This window comes from Tenrec ecaudatus, chromosome 16, assembly GCF_050624435.1.
Source record: "Tenrec ecaudatus isolate mTenEca1 chromosome 16, mTenEca1.hap1, whole genome shotgun sequence".
Lineage (NCBI taxonomy): Eukaryota > Metazoa > Chordata > Mammalia > Afrosoricida > Tenrecidae > Tenrec > Tenrec ecaudatus.
In genome coordinates, this window is record NC_134545.1 from 58,821,935 (window position 1) to 58,846,132 (window position 24,198).

Genomic DNA, 24,198 nt, shown 5'->3' on the forward strand with positions numbered 1-24,198 from the left:
CATTGATTCAATCCTTCACCTAAGTGAGTGGGGGGAGGGTGCACAACTCTGCTTCCTAGCTTTGTAGCACTTAGGGACTCACCACCTGTCTCACAGTGTATATGATAGGATATATGTGTGAACTTCTGTTTACTGCTTATGTAGGGCATTTGAAAAAGGTTTGGACTGGTGTTGACCATTAACTATTTCCATCAGGTGGTGGAGGAGCAGCTGTGGTGTCCGTTGCCCACTGAGTAGGTCTTGAGAAAGTGCAGTTTGTGGACAGGCCGTAAAGGCATGTGTGATAAATATATAATCATTTGTCAGTTTGAGGATTAAGAGTGTAGGTGTGGAGTCTAGCTTGTCAATCAGATCATAGCCATTGGGGCTTCTGATCATGGTCATTGGGCATGACCTTCTCTTGAGAATTCTGGGAAATCTGGTAGTTCCTCCTTGGAGGTAGGAGATACCTCCCTCTCTCTGTTCACACCCTGGGAGACATAGCAGCTGACAAGACACATAGACCCACCCTGATGCAGAGACCCCTGTCAGTGCTGAGATGTTTCCAATGCCACTGGATCCTAAGACTTTCTACCCATTGGCCCGCGATCTTCTACATTTGGCATCATTGCATGTGTTTTGTGAGTCTGTAGAGGACTTTTTAAATTGGTATTGGACATAGGGGTTAATATCGGACTTAATGGCCTTGACCTGGACTGGGCTGGGATGTTTTCTCAATGTTCAATTGCTCTTGTATATAAAGCTCTTTCTTATACACATACGAGTGTCTACCCGGACTAACACATCATGCTCGCTGTCAAACCAGATGCTGGATCCAGATACAGCAGAAATGAAAAACATTCTCACAGAGTCTGCTAAAAAGGAGGTCACATCCCCAGAGCCTTTCTTTGAATTACATCAAAGCTGTGTGAGTTGATTAAGGGGGTGTACTCTACCACTACTGCTGGTTGCTCACAGAGTAGGTTATATTGTTAATTTCCAATGTGGAGTTGATTACATTGTGTTGGAACATATCATGAACGATTACTGCTAAACTACCGAGACTCTTGGCTCAGCCAAGTTGACACAAAACCTAACTACCAAAATAGCGTAGCTTATTCATATTTATTGTGTATTTAAATATAAGTAGATTAAAACAGAAAATTTCTTGGCTATTTAATAGAAGGAAATGTGTTTAAAATAAGATAATTACTCATTCTTGGAATTTATAACAGTCTTGATTCTAGCTACTTTGGGCATGCAGAACACTTCCTTTGATAGAGAAAAAAAATTTACCTGTGTATTTACTTTGACTTATACCTTTATTTCAACCACCTTTATAAGTCTTCTGGCTTCCTGTTTTCATGTTCAATATTTCAGTGATAGCCACTTGGTTCCATTTTAACTCAAAATCTTGTAACTTCATCTGCATTTAACTAACCATTCCAAAACATTTGATTGTGCTTATTTTTTATGTCGATTTAAATGAATTGTACCATTCAAGTACCAGACTGAAACTTTTTACATATGGAAATCATGATTATTTGTATCATTTAATTATTTCCATTCCATGTGGGTTCTTATTAAACATGAAGTAATAATGCCATCACCAGGTACACTTGAATATGACACATATGAAATCGAGGTGGTCCTCGTGACCTGGGTAGAAGTAACAAATCTATTCACTGTTTTCTTCTCTGAAAAATAAATTGAAAATTGCCAAACGTACATTTCCCCTAATTTCAAGTCTATGTCTAACCACACCCTGTCTGGACATAAAAACGAAACCTCATATTCAAGTTTGCTATTCGTAAGTGCTACCAGACACTGGTAAGCAACTCTTTTCCTGTCCCGACCCCTGCTCCTACCCCAACAAAAGAGAAGAAATATTTTAGGTTATTTAAAAAAATGATTCTGATGAAGAAAGCTCAAAAGTTCTTTTTACTACCACTTATTAAACCAATTATTTGATAGACAAGAGGATATTCTTGCGAGAGCACCATTATCAGCATAGTCTAATATTTATGTTACAAAGGAAAATTAAAAACACCGTACAACTTAGTTGTGCTACCTCTGGAGGAGGTGCCGTGGATAAATTGCATCACAAAGAACTAGATACCACTACATTTTTTGTTGTAATGAACATTGCTTGAAATAGCCAAACTTCTCTCTGGGCCCTGGAATTTTTTGTTAAAAATAATTGTCCTTTTAAAGTTGTAACTACGTCTGAACCAGTTGCTATATTTGCTGCAACGGAATGTTTTTTGCCCGCCCAGACAGTAAAAGTTCAGATTCCCAAAGTGGGAGCAAAGCTTTGTTTCCGTCAACCTGCTAGTAATTGGAAAGAATACCAGAAGGTCGGGGGACCAAAGAGAACAATTGACGGATCATCTCTGTTTTCTCTGGAAGGTCAAGCGTAGTGGGGCTGTTGGCAAGGCACAGGGAGGTTTGAGTGGCCTTCACAGAATACTCCACTGACAGATACAATACTAATCCAGGGAAAAGCAAATCAAATAGAGGAGTCCACAAATATGTGGAGGCTTCAGAAAGTTTGTGGAAAAATGAAATGACAAGATGGAATTATCGTGTGCTTTTGGAAACCCCTTTGTATTTTTCTTAGGAGCAGTAGGCGCAGTGGTTCCACATTGCGCTGTGACTTGCATGGTTGGCCCTTGGAAACCGGCGGACAGACTGGGCTTTCTGCACGCATCAACGGTTACTGTCTCGGAACCCCACAGGAGGCTTCTATGAGTCAGCATGGACCCGATTGACAGTGAGTTTCACTTTGGTTTCTGTTTTTCTTGCTCATATGACCTCAGTCGAGCATAGTGTAGCGTTCTAATGATTTTATTCTTCTCTTTTGCTATTGTGGTAAAAATATATACTTAACTGAAAACTTGTCAATTCAACACATTTTTAAATATAGAATTCAGTGACTCAGTTATTTTACTTATCATCCATCACAGGCGTCTCACAGAACATACATGTTTGAGGCTAATGTAGCATATTAAACATAATAAAAAGTTACTCTGGCATGTGCTGAGAACCCAATAACCCAGTTTTTAGTGTCAAAGGCCTGATTTCTAACGCCTCCCACCAGGTATCCTAAACAAATCCTTAATCAGCTGGGCATTTGTTGTTTCCCATGTAGTTCCTCAATATGTCCTCTAGGTGTCTTCAGTGACCAACATTCAGGCTTGCCCGCTGGAAGGGAAGCCATTCTGTTTACAATCCCTTCTCGAAGGATTTTGATGATCTATCTAGAATAAAGCCTTTTGGATCTCTTAGTAATAAACACTTTTAAATGTTAAGATTTATTTTGCATTCATCTTCAATAAAACACCAATCTTTTTTTCTCTTTTGTCTTGCCTCTCTCAGGAGACTTTAAATTAAAGGGATTTAAATTAAATTGTTAAAAACAAGAGCAACACAAAAAACAAAACAAACAAAAAAAACAAGAGCAACAAACCCTAGGGAGGGGCACTTTTCCTCCGGGTAGTGGTAGAGATAAAATGTTTGAACATTGAAAACATAGGTTTTATATATATATCAGATTAGAGAGGCTGAAGAGATAGCATCCAAGAAAAACAGTGCAGTGAGTTTTGATATATAGGCACCGAACCCCAAGCTGTAATCTCTGTTTTTCTTTCTTATTGCAGGCTTGGGTTTGGGGAGAATTCTAAAAATATACTGAGTGGGAAGATCATGCTGTTATATAACCCTAAGGGAAAGAGGTTGAGGAGGGGGATGTGTTCTGGGATTTGGCCCTGATAAACGTAGGTAGGATTGATACACACCCCTGCCTGGGGAGTTTGTGTTGAAGACCAGGAAGTCGATTAGAAGATTGCAGCATTGAAAAAAATACCACTTTCAATATTTTCAGACTTACTGTCAAATAAATAAGCAAAACAACTTTCAATGTTACTTAATAGGGAAAAGGAAAACATCTCATGACATAATTTCCCTTTATTTCTCTGTTGCTGTTAGCTTGCACCGAGTTGGTCCCTGACTCAGGGCGGCCCAGTGCACAGAGTAACTGGACGCTCCGTCGAGCGGTGCCATCCAGGCTAAGTTGCAGACTGGATTTCTTTGCTCCTAGCACTACAGAATATCAAAGTCTTTCTTTTTTTAAAACCACTTTATTGAGAGTTAATACAGATATCATATCTTTCCTTCGCTCAATTATACCAAGCAGGATTGTACAATTGCTCCACAATCAGTTTCTGAACACTCTTTTCCTTCCTGAACGTTTTGATTTCAGCTCCCTTTTATGCCCCCCTCTCTTTTCTTTATAGATCAGCTTTTATTTGAAAACAGACAAAAAATTGCAAAAATAAAAATGGCACCAAGAATACCCCTATATCTTTTACTTAGATTAATATCTGATTACTATTTACCTCATTTGATTTTGATTGCTCTTTGTATTTTTTTTCTGAGCTCAAGGGGAATTTGCAAACATCATAGGACTTCACCCCTTAATTCTTCACTATATATTTCCCAAGAATGACTACATTCCCAGGTTTGGCCCAGGAGAGAGAGAGAGAGAGAGCGAGAGAGAGAGAGAGAGAGAGAGCTGGGGGCATACTGCTACCTCTGGCGTCCTTACAATATAACCTCACCTTTGTTTTAAGCACTTTTTGCAATGTGTATTTTTGCAGAGATATTTCAAGATCTTTTATTATTTTTATTTATTTAAATCATTTTATTGGGGGCTTGTACAATTCTTATCACAATCCATACATACATCCATTGTGTCAAGAACATATGTATATTTGTTGCCATCATAAGATCTTTTATAATTATCTTGTCCTGCCTGTTGAATCAACCATGTCTCTGAGAATTTTGGGGTTCAGTTAGAGACCAAGGTCTGGCCACCAGGTGTGTTCATTGTTAGTGGGAATGTTTGCTAGTCCTTTTAGTGTAGAGAGCTAAGAAATATATATTTGTATACATACACACATATACAGTTATGCATATATCCACACACATGCCTAGATATGAATTTATATATACATATTTAGAACCCTGGCGGCATAGTGGTTATGCGTTGGGCTGCTAATCACAAGGCCAGCAGTTCAAAACAACCAGCTGCTCCTTGGGAGAAAGTTGAGGCTTTCTATTGCTGTAAAAAGTTACAGTTGTACGAGCCCCCAATAAAACGATTTAAAAAAAAGAGTTACAGTTTTAGGACCTCACAGGGCCAGCTTTACTCTGCCCTATAGGGTTGTTATGAGTCAGAATTGACTAGATGGCACTGAGTTTGGTTTTTTAATACATATTACAGAAAGCATGAATTCAGACCAATTCTACCAATTCCAAAACATCTCCACAGGCTGATTCAAGAAGAATGAACAATAATCCTTTTCAAATGCTTCCAAAAATTAGAAAGGAGGGAATACTTCTCCACTCATTCTATGAGATAACAAATATCAACAGCAGATAAAGACATCACAGAACTTGAACTAGAGATGAATATCCCTTCTTAATGTAGATGTGAAAATTCTCAAAAACAACTTAGCAAACCAAATCCTACAACATATTAAAAGGATCTATTTCTGAAATGTAAGAATGGTTCAGTATTAAAAGAATAATTAATGTAATGAACTACATTAATAGAAATAAGAAAAAGTACTAGCTGTTCATCTCACATGATGCAGAAGGCATTCACAAAATCCATTATTATTTTTCATGATAGAAAAATCCAACAAATTATTAACAGAAGGATAATTCCTTAACATGAGAAAAGGGCATATATGAAAAACTCTCAGCTAAAGTCATACTCCATGGAGAATGAATGAAAGCATGCAAGTCAGAAATGAAGACTCAGGTACACCTTATCCAAGCTCTGATGCTTTTTTAATGGCCTCCAAAGCATTGACAAGGTATAAGGAAGACCAGAGAAAGTTCAATGCTTTTGAATTATGGTATTGGGGGAAGCGTGGTGGTTAGAGTCTCTGTAAGTTAAGACACTTTTGCTTGAAGGTAGGGGTGGAGCTCAATCTATCAAATTGCAGCCCAATGCCACTTCCTTGGGGATGTGGCCTTTTGTATAACAGAGATCTTAACCAGAGCCGAGCTCTCTGGTCTGTCGCCTCCTGCCGGAGCTGGATCCTGCATCTGTTTGGGCAATATCCTGTGGCATTGCCTGCCAATCCCAGGATAGATTCATTTGGACGAACTCACATTCATTTACCCCTGCATTCAGCAGCCTGTGCCCCACCCTCACCCCTCATGCTTTATCATCCTGCTTCTAGTTCATCAGCTTCCACAACAACGTGAGTCAAGAGGAGTTTTGAACCGAACTGGACGTACCTATCTTAGCGACCTTATAAGATAGGTAGAACTGTCCCTTTGGGTTTCTGAGATTTTAAGACTTTACAGGATTGGAATGCCACATCTTTCTCCTCTAGCAGCTGTTGGTGCAAACGGCTGACCTTGTGGCTAGTAGTTTTGTGCCTCGCCAAGTCAGAATAGACTAAATGACAGTGAATTTGGAGACTTAGCTACATCTACTACTGTGTAAGCTATTTCTTGACAGAAATCTTTTTCTACATACAAACACACGCAACAGCCACTAGTTTTGCTTCTCTAGAGAACACCACCTAACACAGGAAGAATATTGAAAGTAGCAGAAGAACAAACCGATTTATCGGAGAGGAAGTACTGGAATTCCCCTTGGAAGCAAGGCTGGCAAGACTTCAGCTCACATGCTCTGTACACCTTATGTGGAGAGACCCGGTCCTGGAAGAGGACCTCATACTCGGGGAAGTAGAGGGACAGTGAAAAAGAGGAACACTTTCAGCACATGGTTTGACTCAGTGGCTCAAACATAACAACATATGTGAGGACGGTGAAGTGTTTCACTCTATTTTATATGTGGTTTCTAGGAGTTGGAGTGTACTTGAACTCAGCCAATCAGAAAGAAACAGCAATAAACCAGAAAGAAAGAAAAAGACCATGTCTAATTACACATGACATAATCCTATATTTAGAAAATCCACCCAAATCTATAAGAAAGCTACAGTGAAGTGGCAGGATACAAATACTCTAAAATTGGCCAGGTTTTAGATATTATCAGTGAGCAATCTGAATGGGAAATTGTGAAAAAAAATTCCCTTTAGAATAGACTGTAAACAAATTAAATGCCAAGCAATAGCTTTGACCAGGGACATGAAATATGTATACACTAGAAACTGTAAAATATTGCTGAATAATGAAAAAGACAAAAATAATACATTTGAATTGTGGCAAAGAATTATAAATTATGGCAAATAATATTGAATATGAGGCAGGTAAAATATTATTGCTTTAAGCTCATTGCAAACTTTAATAAATAAAAATATCAAAATGTGACGCGATGACTTCTCTATATATTCTTCAACTGTCTAGGTATGTACATTTCTGAAGGCCGTGTTTTCATTCTTCCCTCCCCGAAATAGTTATGACATGCTGACTTACACCACATCAAATTGGCAGCTTGGCAGCCTTCATAGACTCTAATAATATTTCCTTTCAATGATTTTTTAGTTTGGGGAACAAAAAGAAATCTCAAGGGTCAAGATCGGGGCTGTAGGGTGGATGGGTAAGATTTCTCAATTAAATTATCGAAGGATTGCCCTTGCTCCCCTCAGAGAATAAGCAGGTATATAATTGTGATAGAAAAATATCCCTGGCATATGTTTCCTGAACTTTTTCTTAATTTTCCAATTTTCTTATAGCTTCATAATAAGCTCCATAACCATCCTGTGTCCTCTTTAGGATTAGCCCCCTTCCCAAACAACAACAATAACAACAAACAATTGATAGAACCCTTTGAGTTAGACTTCTCTACCTTGAGTATCCAGCAGATCTCCTTGGACACCACTATTTTTTTTAAGATATTCTAATGAGACTAAGTCTAGTTAGTGTATTATTAAGATAACTTGTTATTGTCATTCACTGATTGCAGAAAGTTACTTAAACATGCTTTGTTTGGGATAAACCTGTGCTTGTATGAACTGGAACAGATCACTCCTAAGAGAAATACACCGCAAAATGTTCTTTGACTTGATGGTAACTAACAATGAAATAAATGGAAAATGATTTCTTGTTCATGTATTCCATACTCACCGTCATCAAGTCGATTCTAACTCACAGCAACCCTACTGGACAGAGTACGACTGCCCCTGTGGGTTTCTGAAGCAATACATCTTTAAAAAAATCATTTTATTGGGAGCTCTTATAGATATTATAACAATCCATAATTTAATTAGATCAAGCATAATTGTATAACTGCTGTCCCCATCAGTTTCAAAACATTTTCTTCCTTCTTGAACTCTTGGATATCAGCTCCCTTTATCCCCTACCTCCCACAACCTACCCCCCAGGAATACTTATTATATTATGTATTATTACTATTGCCGCATCTTGCACCATCCAGGGTATCCTATGGTTCTGGTATTTGTTCCCATTGAGTGGGATTATACACTCATCATTGCTATCAGTTTCCCTTCCCCCATCCCCATTCCCCCCCTCTCCTCTTCCCATACCCTTAGGGAATCATTACTCCCATTACTGTTTCTGAAGGGTTTATCTATCTTGGATTTCATGCATCGAACAATCTTAATTTTACAAATGAACATAGGCAGGTCTAACAAGATTAATGAGATACAACTAAGACCACAATAGTAAGGGGAGGAAATATTAAAGAACTAGAGAATAGTTACGTGGTTCATCAGTGCTATACTGCACCCTGGATATATCTTCCTACCACATGGCCCTTCTGTGAGGGACTCTCTATCTTACAGGTGGGTTTTGGGTTGGGCCTCCACTTTGTCTACATTGCTTTTCATCAATTTTGAAGCAACAAATCATTATAGGAGCAGAAAAGCCTTGTCTTTCTCACTTAGAGGGGCTGGTAGTTTTGAACTGCTGACCTTGCAGTTAACAGTCAAGCTTGTAACCCACTATACCAGTAGGGCTCCTTGTTCATGGATTAGAAGATGTAATATTGTTAAGATGTCAATAGTACTCAAAGTAATCTACAGATTCTATTCAATACCCATCACAATTCTAACAGACATCGTTGCAGAAATGAAAATGTCAATTCCTCACATTCAGATGGATTTCAAGGGCCCCAGAAGAGCCAAATCAATCTTATTTTGTGCCAATCGGGCTGATAAACATATATGGGGTTGACTGAATGGTGGAGAGATAAATGGCTTTTGATAAATGGCTTTCTAGTTCTCAGGTCTCTTGCTTTGTGATGGTCGGACCAAGGTGTAGGTGCCTTATCTAGTTCTCTGCTTCAGCTTGCAAGGCTCACTTCCTGCAAGACATCCCCAAAGAGAAGCCTCATGGACCCACCCCAATGCAGCCCTGGGTGCTGGAGCAGCCGTGTGGAGACTCCTGTCAGTGTTGAGATGCTTACACATTCACTGACTCGACTTTCCTCCTGCAGTTGGCATCATTGCATCTATTTCGTGAGATGGAAGAGGACTTTGTGGACTGGTGTCGGATATATGAGTTAATGTTGGACTTGTGGGCTTGGGCAACACTGGGTTGGGATGGTTTCTTGATGTGCACTTAAACTTTATATAAAACTCTCTCTTATACATGAGTTTCTGTGAATTTGTTTCTCTAAAGTACCCAGACTAACACAGAAACAAAGTAAGAGAACTCATACTTTCAAAAATAAAAATGTACTACAAAGCTACAGTAATTAAAACAGTGTGGTGCTGATATAAAAATAGACATATGGACTGATGGAATAGAATTGTCCCGACCATGAGACATGATGTCCCTCACTGAACCATAGCGCTACTGGGGACAACACTGGAGACAGTGTGCAGGAATCATGCCTCCATCACACTGGGGTGAAACACTAAGGGGATGCAACAGAGCAGCAAGGGGAGCAAAGCAACGAAGACCCTGGGGAATACCAAAAACAGACTTTGGGGACAGAGTGTGGCACCCCATCAGACTTGACTGAGAAACACTTCTAAAGGTAAAAAAAACAGACCTGCAATTATTTCTAGGCTTTTTCTTTTTTGTCATTGGCTTTCTTTTGTTGTTATTGTTTGTTTGTATTTTGTCAGTTTTGTCTTTCTTTGTTGTTTTGTTTAGCTTTGCCTCAATTTTCCCCTTATTAATGTCTCTGCATGTCTATCTAGAAAAGATAGGCGGGATAAACAATTTGGAGAAGAAACAACAGGACTGATGATTCCAGGGGGACACAAGAGAAGGGGAGGTGGGAGAAAGGAAGGGGGAGGGGTGTCAATTAACCCAGGGACACGGAAATAACAATTGAACTAAAATTGATGGAGAGAAGGGTGTAGTAAGATGCCTAGTGGGGCTTAATCAAGGGCAATGTAACAGTGAGGAATTACTGAAACCCAAATGAAGGCCAAACATGATAGTGGGACAAGAGGAAAGTAAAAGGAAGTAGAAGAAAGAACTAGGATGTAAAGGACATTTATAGAAGTCTAAATACAGGCATGTACATATGTAAATATATTTATATATAACAATAGGGAAATACATCTATGTACTTATATTTATATGTTAAGTATTAAGGTAGCAGATGGACATTGGGCCTTGACTCAAGTACTCCCTCAATACAAGAATACTTTGTTCTAATAAGCCAGCATTCTGTGATGCTCACTTTCCCAACATGAATGCTGAAGACAAAATGGGTGCATAAGCAAATGTGAAGGAAGCTGATGGTGCTTGGCTGTCAAAAGATATACTTTCTGGGGTCTTAAAGGCTTGAAGATAAACAAGCAGTCATCTAGCTGAGAAGCAACAAAGTCCACATGGAAGACGTACACCAGCCTGTGTGATCATGAGGTGTCTATGGGATCAGGTATCTTAAGACCCAGAACAAAATCATACCAATGTGAATGGGGGTGGTGGTGGTGTGTAGTGGAGACCCAAAACTCATCTGTAAACAATTGGACATCCCTTTACAGAAGAGTCACAAGGAAGAGTCAAACCAGTCAGTTTGTAGTATAGTACCGATGAAATATACAACTCTCCTCTAGTTCTTTAATGCTTCCTCCCCCAACTATCAGACCCCAATTCTACCTTACAAATCTGATTTGACCAGAAAAGGTACACTGCTACAGATAAGAGCCCACAACACAGGGAATCCAGGGGGAGATAAACCCCTTAGGACCAATAATGAGAATAGAGATACCAAGAGGGTAAGGGAAATGTGGGGGAAGAAAGGGGGAATCAATCACAAAGATTGACATATAACCCCCACCCCCAGGAGGACAAACAACCAGAAAAGTGGGTGAAGGGAGACAGCAGACGATTTAAGACATGAAAATAATAATTTATAATTTATTGAGGGTTCATGAGAGAGGGAGGGAAGGAGGGAGGGGGAAATAAGGAGTTGATATAAAGGGCTCAAGTAAAAAGAAAATGCTTTGGAAATAATGATGGCAACATATGTACAAATGTGCTTGACACAATGCATGCATGTATGGATTGAAATTAGAGTTGTAAGAGCCCCCAATAAAAGTATCTAATTGAAAAAATAAAATAAAAATGTACTACAAAGCTACAGTAATTAAAACAGTGTGGTGCTGATATAAAAATAGACATATTGACTGATGAAATCTAATTGGAAAAAATAAAAAATACAAGTGAGAGTCCAAAAATAAAACTGTAAATCTATGGATAGTTCAATGTAGGGGAAAAATAATTTCTCTAATAAGTGATACTGGGACAACTGGATTTTCACATGGAAAGATTATGAAAAATTAACTAAAAATGGATCAATGACCTAAATATAAGAACAAAAACCATACAATTCTTAGAAGACAAAAAATTGGGAATAAAACTTCAAGGCCTTGTTTTCAACCCCCAACCCTACCCCAAACTTACTGTCATCATCAATGCTGACTCATATCGACCCCTGTGGATTTCTGAGAGTGTAACTGTTTGCAATAGTAGAAAGTTCAGTCTTCTCCCATGGAACTACTGGTGGTTTCAAACTGTTGATCATAGGTATCACAGACCAATGTGTAACCACTATGCCACTCTGTGTCCTCTCCATGGACTCTAGATTACACTAAAAGCATGAGCCATGTAAGAAAAATGACAAATTAGACTTCATGAAAGTGGAACATATTTTTATATCAAAGGACTTTATCAAGAAAGTGAAAAGACAGCATATAGAATTTAATAATGATGAATATGTTAAAATTTTAATGCCAATAAAATATACCAAACATCTACAACTCAAACTAAAAAATACCAGGGACTCAATTAAAAAGTAGGCCAAGCACTTGAATGGACATTCCACAAAGAAGATATACAAATGGCCTATAAGCACATGCAAATATTTTCAATATGTTTTATCATTACCAAACTCTATTCACAGTCACCGTGTAGGGCAGAGTGGAACTGTCTCATCAGTTTTCCAAGGATTAAATCATTCTAGAAGTAGACTTCCTCACCCTTCTTCTGCAGAGTAACTGTTCATTCCGCAGCTAAGAACTTAACCATGGCCCCATCAGGAATCCATGTTTAGTCATGAAGAAAATGCAAATCAAAACCACAGTAAGACATTACTTTATACCCACTAGGTTTTGGAAGCGATTCCTAGGTTGCACAAATGATTAATGCTGGACTGCTAACCTGCAGGCTGGTGGTTGGAACCCAGCCAGCAGTACGACAAGAAAGGCCTGGTGATCTGTGTCTGTTAACGATCACAGAAAAACCGATGGAGCACTTCTGCTCTATAACACCCAGCAATTTCTCCAGAGCAACCAACAGCAACAAAAATATATGGCTATTATCAGAAAATAAGAAGTGTTGGTGGAGATGTGGAAACATAGAAATTCTTATTTATTGCTGGTGGAAATGTAAAATGGTGCAGCTGCTATGGAAGACAGTTTGGGGACTCCTCAAAAAGTTAAACATCGAATTACCATTTATGATTAGGTGCTGTAGAGTCAGATCTGATCCATAGTGGCCCTTTGTGCACAGAACAAAACACTGCCTGATTCTGTGCCACTCACAATCCTTCCTATGTGTGAGTCTACTGTTGCAGCCAGTGTGTCAATCCATCTCATTGAGAGTATGATGAAGTGAAATTACTTGGCATAGCATTTCTATCTGTAGTTTTTGTGACTCCTTACACATTTTGTAACTCCTACCAATGACTAGCTGGACACATGTAAATAAGGTATAGAAGATTCTGACGCAGGGATTGGTCAGTTTTGCCATTCCTTTGGGTATACTGGTGAGTCATGTTAGAAACAACATGACCATCTTGAAAGAAGAGCCACCAGTGGGGTGTGTATGAGATCCCTGCCTGTAATGGTGGAATCAGTAGAGGCACAAGAGGCTACAGCACCATGATTGTGAGCTAGAGCAGAGGAGCCATACCGAGACCATAAGACAGAGTGGGCAGAAACCAAGGGACCGTGTGGCTAGACGTACTCAAGAGACATGGCTGAACTCTCAGCATGGCTGAGAGAAGGTGCTGTGGATAAAATAACTTTATCCTTAATATTTTGTAACCTGTTAATTTCTCTAATAAACCAACACAATCATGAGTATTGTCTATGAGATCTGTGCGGACTTTGCAATGAATTACAAATCCAGAAGAGTAGTAGAATGCTGTGGAGGAGTGATGGTGTCAGAATAGAGTCAAAAATGGAGTGGAGGCTGGAGGCATGCCTGGCCCCTGCCTTGTGGGAGTCAGCCTTGGGTGGGTGTGGAGTTGGATTCTCCTTCTCCCTAGAGGAGGTCAGTGGTGGCCTTCATACTATTTGCTCCTCAGGTCTTCTTTTTAACTGACCCTCTCCTTTACCAAGTGCAACCTTCTCCAGGGGCTGCTCCCTCTTGATAACATATCCTAAGTAATTGAAAGGAAATCTTGCCACCCTCTCTTCAAAGGAGCATTCATTCTGGCTGTACTTCTTTCAACACATAGTTGGTTATTATTTGGCCAGTACATGGTACTTTCACTACATTTTAACAACACACCTTAATTCAAATGCATCAGTTCTCCAGTCTCATTCATTGCCCACCTTTCACGTGCAATTGAAAATACCATGGCTTGGATCATGTACACATTAGTCTGTTAAGTCACATCTTTGCTTTTGAACAGTTTAAAGGGATCCTTTGCAGTAGATTTACCCAATGCAATGCGTCATTTGATTTCCGGCTGCTGCTTCCATGGGCATTGATTATGGATTCAAGTAAAACGAATCCTTGGCCATGTCAGCCTTTTCCCTGTTGAACATGATGCTGCTGATTGGTCCAGGTGTGAGCATTTTTGTTTATGTTGAAGCATAATCTATATTGTAGCTGTTGGTCTTCATCAATGAGTGCTACAAGTCTTCATTTTCAGCAGGCATGATTGTATAATCTACATATTGAAGCCTATTAATGAGTCTTCCTCTAATGCTGATGCTGCATTCTTTTTCACCCAGTCCAGTTTCTCAGATTATTTGCTTCACATACAGATTAAATAGGTATAATGAAAGAATACAACCCAGAATACATTTTCGGATTTAAATCCAGGCAATATCACTTTGTTCTGTTTGAATAATTGTCTCTTGGTTTTTATGAGAGGTATCCCCCACTAAAAATGAATTATTTTTATAAAGATATGCTTTAAAAATTTTATCACCTTCAAAGTGCTCTCCATTACACTGAATATATTTGTGAAATCTGTTATTCCATTCTTGGAAACATTTATTTTTTAATACTTTTATTGGGGCTCTTATATCTCTTATCATAATCTATACATTCTTCCAGTGTGTCAAGATATTTGCACATATGCTGCCATCATCATTTTCAAAGCATTCTTTTCCCACTTGAGCCCATGATATCACCTCTCCATTTCTTCCCCCTTCCTCTCCACCCACCCTCCCTTATGAACCCTTGATAAGTAATAGTTTATTATTTTCATTTCTTACATAATCCTCCATCACCCCTCACCCACTTTTGCATTGTTCTTTCACTTGGGAGGAGGGGTTATATGTCCCCCAAAACATCATGGTTCAGTGAGGGATGCTGTGTCCCATGATGGGGCTGGCCCTACGGTTCTCCCCATGCATTGTCTGCTCCGAGCAGGAATATCATCCTCAGAGCTTGGTGGGCCAGGATTTCTTCTCCTCCTTCTCCATTCTTTTTCGCACCCTTCTCCCCAAGCTGTAGCCCCAGTGCTGCCCTCTGATGTGCATTCTTCTGGAGGAGGGGGTGTCCACATAGTTGGGATTGGGGCTGGCCCCACAGACCTCTCTATTGGTTCCCTGGTACATGCCGGTATGTTGAATTCACATCTTGGCACATTGGGTTGAAGCCTGGTCTCTCCCTCTCCTGTGGAGATATAAACAATACCTTCCCCTTGGGTGGTTTAGTGCCCTGCTCCCCACCCCCATGTCTTTTTTTCTCTCTGTCTTTCTTTCTCTTCTATCTATCTATCTATCTATCTATCTATCTATCTATCTATCTATCTATCTATCTATCATCTATCTATCTACCTATCTCTCTATTTCTCCTCTTATATAGTTGGCTGCTGTATGTGTCCTTGGCTTGGGTTTGGTCCCTGCCGTAGTTGCTGGACCTCACCGCAGGGAGGTGTGTATATAGTAGCTTTTCTCCTATGCTTACCTCAGTGGGCTTACATTGTTCTTGTCCTTTGTGCTTGCTTTAGTTCCCGTAGCATGATTTCCTCCAGTTCTTCCCATGCGGCAAAGTGCTTCATGAGTCCTTCGCTGCTTTTTAGGGATGCGTAGTCCTCCATTGTGTGTCTGCACAACTGTTTTTTGATCCCTTCCTCTCCTTGCAATTGTGGACTGTGCCGGGATGAACATTAGAGCACAGATGTGTGGCCGTGGTTTGGGAAACGTTTTTCAAACTCAACTGTTTGGATGGCTGACAGCACCTCCCTCATGTTTTTCTTCTTCACCTCTTCTATGTCGTCAAATCACCATCCTTTCATGTCCCTCTTGGTTTGAGGAAGCAAAAAGAAGTCTCATGGAGTGAGGTCAAGTTAGTAAGGTGCGTGGAGCAAGAGAGGCATGCTGTTTTTTGCTAAAAACTGGCGCATTGAGATGGCTGCATGAGCAGGTGCATGTGTTAGTCTGGGTAGACTACAGAAACAAATTCATAGACACTCATGAGTATAAGAAAGAGCTTTATGTATAACAACAATTGAACATTGAGAAAATAGGCCAGTCCACTCCAGATCAAGTTCATAAGTCTGATATTAACCCATATGTCAGATACCAATCTATAAAGTGCTCTTTAGACTCATGAAACACATGCAATTATGCTGAATGCAGGAAGATCACAGACCAGTATGTCAGAATTCTTTTGGATCCAGTGGCGGTAGAAGCATCTCAGCGCTGGCAGGGGTCTCCATGTGGCTTCTCCAGTTCCCAGGGCATGTGGTCTATCAGCGTAGTGCCAGGTGTCTTGCCAGTAGAGTGTCTCTCAGGGAGTGAACTGAAAAATAGAGGGTCTCCTGCTTCCAAAGAGAAAATACAGAAGTTCCCATAATTCTCAGGAGAAGGCCATGCCTACACAGAGGCCTCATTGGCTATATCCTGATTGACAGGCTAGACTCCACCCCTTCACTCTTAATCCTCAAATTGACAAATGATTATATAACTACCACACGTACCAACAGTTCTTGATGCATCAGGTCCTTTTTTTTTTCTTTTTTTGCATCAGGTCCTCTTTTTTTCCCCCTCCCTCCCCGCTCTTCCCTTCCTCATGTGCCCTTGGTAATTTATACATCGTTATTTTGTCATATCTTGCCCTATCCAGAGTCTCCCTTCCCCCCCCCCCCCTTCTCTGCCGTCCCTCTCCCAGGGAGGAGGTCACATGTGGATCCTTGTAATCAGTTCCCCCTTTCCAACCCACTTACCCTCCACTCTCCCAGCATCGCCCATCACACCCTTGGTCCTGAAGGTATCATTCACCCTGGATTCCCTGTGCCTCCAGCCCTCATATGTACCAGTGTACAACCTCTGCCCTATCCAGCCCTGCAAGGTAGAATTCAGATCATGGTAGTTGGGGGGAGGAAGCATCCAGGATCTGGGGGAAAGCTGTGTTCTTCATCGGTACTACCTCGCACCCTGACTGACCCATCTCCTCTCCTAAACTCCTCTATGAGGGGATCTCCATTGGCCAACACCTGGGCCTTAGGTCTCCACTCTGCACTTCCCCCTTCATTCAATATGGTATATATATATATATATATATATATACATATACATACACACATATATATACATATACATATGTATACATCTTTTTTTTTGCATGACACCTTATACCTGGTCCCTTTGGCACATGATCGCCTGGCTGGTTTGCTTCTTCCATGTGGGCTTTTTTTGCTTCTGAGCTAGATGGCCACTTGTTCACCTTCAAGTCTTTAAGACCCCAGACACTATCTCTTTTGATAGCCGGGCACCATCAGCTTTCTTCACCACATTTGCTTATGCACCCATTTGTCTTCAGCGATCCTATCATGGAGGTGTGTATCCAATGATAGGATTTTTTGTTCTTTGATGCCTGATAACTGATCCCTTCGGGACCACTCGATCACACAGGCTGGTGTGTTCTTCCATGTGGACTTTGTTGCTTCTGAGCTAGATGGCCGCTTGTTTATCTTCAAGCCTTTAAGACCCCAGTCACTATCTCTTTTGATAGCCGGGCACCCTCAGCTTTCTTCACCACATTACTTGTTCACCCACTTTGGCTTCAGCCGTTGTGTCGGGAGAGTGAGCATCATAGAGTTCCAATTTAATAAAAGAAAGTATTCATGCATTGAGGAAGTGTTTGAGTAGAGGCCCAAGGTCCTTCCACCACCTTAATACTTAACCTATAAATATAGACACATAGATCTATTTCCCCATCCTCCTATATATATTTGCATGTACATGTCTTTGTCTAGACCTCCATAAATGCCCTTTGATTCCTAGCTCTTTCCTCCATCTCCCTTGACTTTCCTGATGCAAAGGGCTTAAGTGGAGAGCAAATGCTTTGAGAATGATCGGGGCAGGGAATGTATGGATGTGCTTTATACAATTGATGTATGTATATGTATGGACTGTGATAACAGTTGGATGAGCTCCTAATAAATTGTTTAAAAAAAAGAGTTGTACGAGCCCCTAATAAAATGATTTTAAAAATATAAAACAAACAAACAACCCCCCCCAAAAAAAAACAGTCTTGATGCTACTTCCTGAAATGGTTGGATATTGACCAGTTGTTATTTTTCTAATTTTAATATGTTGTTTAATAAAGATTTATATTATTTTATACTAATACTTTGAAAATTATCCTTATTTTAAAATATTATTATTAATTGGGAGTTAATATACAGTATATGTCATATCATTCTGTAGTTCAACCACATGAAGCAGAATTGCACAATTGCTACCACAGTTTCCAAACATTTTTTTTCTTCCTGGGCTCCTTGACATCATCTCCCTTTTACACCCTGTGTTGGACAGGGTTCTCTAGAGAAACAAAACCAGGACGTTTATGAATATATATATTCATATCTATTATATATTCATGTATATATGGATTTATACAGTGAGAAGGAATATACCAACTAATTAATTAGCCACAGAGCAGTACAGAGGACTCAATTTGACCCACTTTTGTGGAACAGTTAATATGCTGGAAGTCCTTTAACTCATGTGGGTTGCCAGGTTGAAAGTCAAGGAAGCAGACAGAAGAATCTTCCCTCAGGCAAGGCAGGCAGAGTCTGCCCACAGGCAGCAAACAGCAGGGTGGATCAGCAACAGTCAGTAGATCCCGAGTTTAGCAAAGCAGGCTCTGATGGGATTTTGAAGTCAAGCAGGGTAACAGGATCCACCAACCTCAAGCTCAAGCCATGTACGCATCATCAGTGTGGTGAAGCAGGTCTCAAAGGAGCCTCAAGCTCTAGTAGTGACAGGATGCATGAGTTGACTTGGTCCACGGGTAGCATAGCACACAGCTTGAGGCAGAGGACTAATTAAAGCAGCAGCATGCTGGTTCTATCAGCAGGGAGCAAGAGGGAGATGGGATGCCAGCTACCTTTATTTATTTCTGTCATCCTCCAATCAAGCTGTGACCTGATTAAACTCTGCCCACATGTTCCTATGGGCCTCGTTGGCACAATAAACGATCACCCATCCCTCTACCACCACCACTCCTGTACCTCCAGACCCCTGAAATCCTTATTCTACTTGCCCTGTAGGTCTCCCTATAGGTTAATCAATCCTGGGTTTCATATACTGAAACACAGAAAAAGATATAGTACAACTTCAAAAGGGTTACCTCTGAGATTCACCGTACTATGAACCAACACAAACAAAACAAAACAAAATTACAGAAAATGTTGAAAACCAGATCAGGCCCAGGATGCATCAAAGCGGGGGGGGGGGGGGGGAGGGGGGGGGAGGGAGGGGGGATCAACTGACAAAGTTAACTGTTCAAGTCGGATTTGATCTTCAACAGTCCTGTCTCCAGTGTCCTCTGTTTAGTAGCCACTTTCCTCCCATCCCTCAACTATGGATAGAAGGAGTCCACCAGAGACTTATTTCCCATGCAGTTCCACAAATGAATCTTGGAATCCCACTATCATCCTTGGCCTTTTGCAAACTGGATTCTCACAATTTAAGCTCTGATATTAATCCCTCCTTTGACTTCGCATTATATGATTTACAATCCTTTGGTGCCTAATGATGGTGTGCTTCTTCCATGTGGACTTAGTTGACATCTCACTTAGATGGCTGCTTGTTTGGAGACAAGCCTTTAAGCCCCCATATGCTTTTTTATCTGATAGCTGGGCACCATCTAAATTCTTTACAACATTTTTCTATAGCACCCATAACTTCCATGTTGCTTTCCTGAGGGCAAGTATCAAGGAGGGCCATGATGTAAGAACTGATTATTCTTAAGATGGAGCTGGGATTTAATGTGAGCCCCAAACCCATTCCTGGATCTATGTTTCTTTGTTTTGTTTTTTATTTTAATTTATTATTTTCTTGGGAGTTAGTACATATGTCATATCATTCCACAGTTCAGTCACATCAAGCAGAATTGTACAATTGTTTCCTTAATCAGTTTCCCAAAACACTTTTTCTTCCTGGACTCCGTGACATTGTCTCCCTTTCACACCACTTTCACCCCCTGTCACCCCCCCAAACCCTTATTCTATTTGTTGCCCCTATAGATTCATCAATCCTGGATTTCATTTACCCCCAGACAGAAAAACATATAACACAACTGCAAGAAGGTGACCACCAATGACATCACATCTCTGAGATAGACCCTAATATGGACAAACACAAAATAAAACAGAATGTCCATCACAGGTTTGCTGGAGTAATACATGTGGGCATTGCTGTAGCAACACCTTGTTGGCCTGCCTACCAACAGTTCACCAACCTTGGTACAGCTGTCTTCTGCTTCCTGACACCATGTATTTTCTGACTGAAGCCCTCACGTTACAGGAGTGTCTGAGGTGGAATCCAGTTTACCCAGTGGGGTTCCCGAACAGCAATGGTTCTCAACCTTCCTAATGCCTCGACCCTTTCATACACTTCCTCATGATGTGGTGACCCCCAACCCTAAAATTATTTTCGTTGCTACTTCATAACTGTCATTTTGCTACTGTTATGAATCATCATGTAAACATCTGATATGCAGGATGTATTTTCATTGGGAAAATACATAATGAAAGCATAGCTATTAATCATAAAACAATATGTAATTATATATTGTGAAGTATTTATTTCTAATAACGAATAAATGAAATTTTATCTTGAGGCATGTTATAGCATGGGTAACAGTCTTCACGCCTGATACTCATATGTGGGCATATTTGCATGTGGGCGGACCTGCATGGAGATGGATAGAGGAGCGGTGTCTCAGTTCCTAAGACCATTGGAAATATGTGTTTTCCGATGGTCTTAGGTGACTCTGGTGAAAGGGGCGTTTGGTCCCCAAAGGGGTCACGACCCACAGGTTGAGAACCTTTGTGGTAGATAATCTCAGTGATGCAGCCTCTGGAGCATTCTATGAGTCGTGACTCAGGATTCAGTGTCTCAACGCTCCAGGGCACCAGGCCTGGTTTCCCAGAATACACTCAGAAGCCTTGGCCAATGTGGCCCATTTGGTGCATACCACCAAAGACACTTCTCCTAAAACATTTTCAGTCGTTCCTTACCTCCAATTGGAGGTAGCCACTCCTTCTTTCCCTACCAACAGACATACCGTTTGTGTACCCCCAGATGTATTTGCTCCTTTCCCCTCTGCTGTATTGTTTTCCCCATCAGTACCCCTCATCCCTCTGATAGGGCTGTTTTTCTGTCTGGGGGGACCTCATCATAGATTAACATGTCAGCCATTCAGTGGATAACATCCCCTCCCCTTCCCTTCCCTTTGCCCTTTGATCCCAGCTGATGTGAGGCGCCCTCTGGCCAAGTGGCCTTCAAAATACTTACCTAGAGCAGATGGTGTGTTGTTCATTGGCACTGGTCAGACTCTCTGCCAGGTTCTCTGGTCCCCAGCCAGCACCCTGTGTGTCCTACAAGCCTGAGCTTGTGCCCACCCTGCTGCTTGTTCCTACAGCAGTGGACTCACACAGCATTTGTGCTTTTGTGCTTGAGTAACTTCACTCAGCATAATGTATTCTAGATTCTTCCACATCTTGAGGTGTTTCTTTGCTCTTTTTAAGGGATGCATAGTATTCCATTGTGTGTATATCCCAGAGATTTTTTTTTCAATCCAGTCTTCTACTGATGGGATTTTAGGCTGTTTTCAGCTTCTTGTTATTGTGCCTTTGTCAAAATCAGTTGCTGATGCGGATATTTCTATTTCTGAGTTTTCTGTCCTGACCCATTGATCCATGTAGCTATCAATATGAACTGTGCTGCAATGAAGATGGGGGAGCAAATATCTGTTAGTGATCTGTTTCTTATTTCTTTTGGTGTATGCCAAATAATAGTATTGATGGATCATAGGGTATTTCAATTGCCATCTGTTTTAGGTATCACCATATTACCTAAATGTATCTATATGTATTTACAAGCCTACCAGCAATACATAAGTGTTCCAATCTCAACACACTCTCTCCAACATTTGTTCTCAGTTTTTCTAAATTTGGCCACAGTTATGGGTATTAGATAGTATCTCGTGGTTGTTTTGACTTTTATTTCCCGATGGCTAGTGACCTGGAGTATTTTCTCATGTGTTTATTAGCCTTTGAGAGTCATCCATTATGAATCATCTGTTAAGGTATCTTTGTCCACCTTTTCAGAAGATTATTAGTTTTTTTTCTTGTTGTGGCTTGTAAAATACTGTAGCTTTTAGTGATTAGTCCTTTGTCTGTTATGTCGTTACTAAATATATTTTCCGAGTCTGTGGGATCTCTTTTTAATCTTTTAATGAAGACTTTTGATGTATACACATGTTTTATTTTTAATAGGTCCCACTCAACTATTTTGTTTTCCACGACACGTGCTTCATTTGTTATCTCTGATAGCCCATGAATTCCCTGCACTAGAACTCCTAACTTTGCCCCAATTTTCTCACTGAGAATTCTACAGTAGCTTTTGAGGTTAGGGAGTACAAGACCATCTACTTTGTCCCACCCCACCCCCCCTTTTTTTTTTTTCCCTATCCTGAGTTTCTTCCCTCTCCATATGAATTTGGTAATCCGTATGAATTTGGTAATCAGTTTTTCCATTTCTTTGAAGAATGATGCTGGAATTTGAATCAGGGATTGCATTGATTTATAGGTTGCTTTTGGTAGTATTGACATTTTCTCAATATTGAGTCTCCCAATCCAAGAACACGCAGTATTCTCCCATTTGTGTAGATCCCATTGTTTTCTTGTAGTAATGTTCTGCAGTTTTCTTTTTACGGGTCTTTTGTTTGTTTGTTTGGTTAGGTTTATTTCTAGGTATTGCAGCTTTTCCATGGCTATTATGACTGTTACTGAATCCCTGATATCTTTTTCAGTATTTTCATCACTGGTATATAGGACTCCGATTGATTTCTGCTTGTTAATCTGTATCCCGCTACTCTACTAAACTTCTCTATTGTTTTCAGCAATCCTATTGTGGACCTCTTAGGATTCTCAAGATATAAAATTGTATCATCTGCAAATATCAAAATTTCATGTCTTCTTTACCACATGTACTCCTTTGATTTCTTGCCATTGTCTTTGGTACTGGCTTGGACTTCCAGCACAAAGTTGAGTAAAAGTGGGGATAAGGAACATCCTTATTGGGTTCCCTTATTCAGTGGAAATGTTTTCATCTTTTCTCCATTGAGTGTAATATTGGCTATTGGTTTTTTGTATATGCCTTCTATTGTATTGAGTATTTTCCCTTCTAATACTATCTTCTTGAGAACTTTTATTAGGAAGGGTGTTGGATATTGTCAAATGCTTTTTTTTCTATATCAATTTCTGTGCTCATAAGGTTCTTATCCTTTTTGTTATTAATGTGATACATTATGTTAATTGTATTTTGAATGCTGAGCCATTCTTCCATTCCTGGTATGAATCCCACTTGGTCATGATATATTATTTTTTTATATGTTGTTGGATTCTATTGGCCATGATTTTGTTGAGGATTTTTGTATCTATGTTCATGAGAGATATTGGTCTGTACTTCTCTATCCTTGTAGGGTCTTGGCTTGGTTTTGGTGTCAGGATTATTGTGGTAGTTACATAATCTGGTATCAATTTGAGGATTTAGAGTATAGGGGTGGAACCTAGCCTGTCAATCAGGATATAACCAATGAGGCCTCTGTGTGGCCATGGCTTTATCATGAGGATTCTGGGAGCTCCTGTATTTCCTCCTTGGAGGCGGAAGACCCTTTCTCTCTGCTCACTCCCTGAGAGACACTCTACTGATAAGACACATGGCACTACGCTGATAGACCCCATGCTCCTCGAACTGGAGGAGCCACGTGGAGACCCCTGCCTATGCTGAGATGCTTCTATCGCCACTGGATCCATGAGACTTTGCACACACTGGCCTGTGATCTTCCTGCATCTGACATCATTGCATGTGTTCCATGAGTCTGAAGAGGACTTTATAGATTGGTAGTGGACATATGGGCTAATATTGGACTTATGGACTTAATCTGGACTAGGATGTTTTCTTAATGTATAACTACTCTTTATATAAAGCTCTTTCTTATACACATGAGTGTCTATGAATTTGTTTCTCTAGTCAAACCAGACTAACA

General features: G+C 40.3%; 1 long non-coding RNA gene across 1 annotated transcript in view; it reads left to right on the forward strand.

The window, feature by feature from the left end:
* The window catches only part of LOC142429361 (uncharacterized), a 133,606-nt gene that overhangs the window by 34,991 nt on the left and 74,417 nt on the right, over positions 1–24,198 (forward strand). The window contains exon 2 of the long non-coding RNA XR_012780420.1: positions 2,600–2,752. This is a non-coding gene — a long non-coding RNA (uncharacterized LOC142429361). The remainder of the gene's footprint in view (positions 1–2,599; positions 2,753–24,198) is intronic.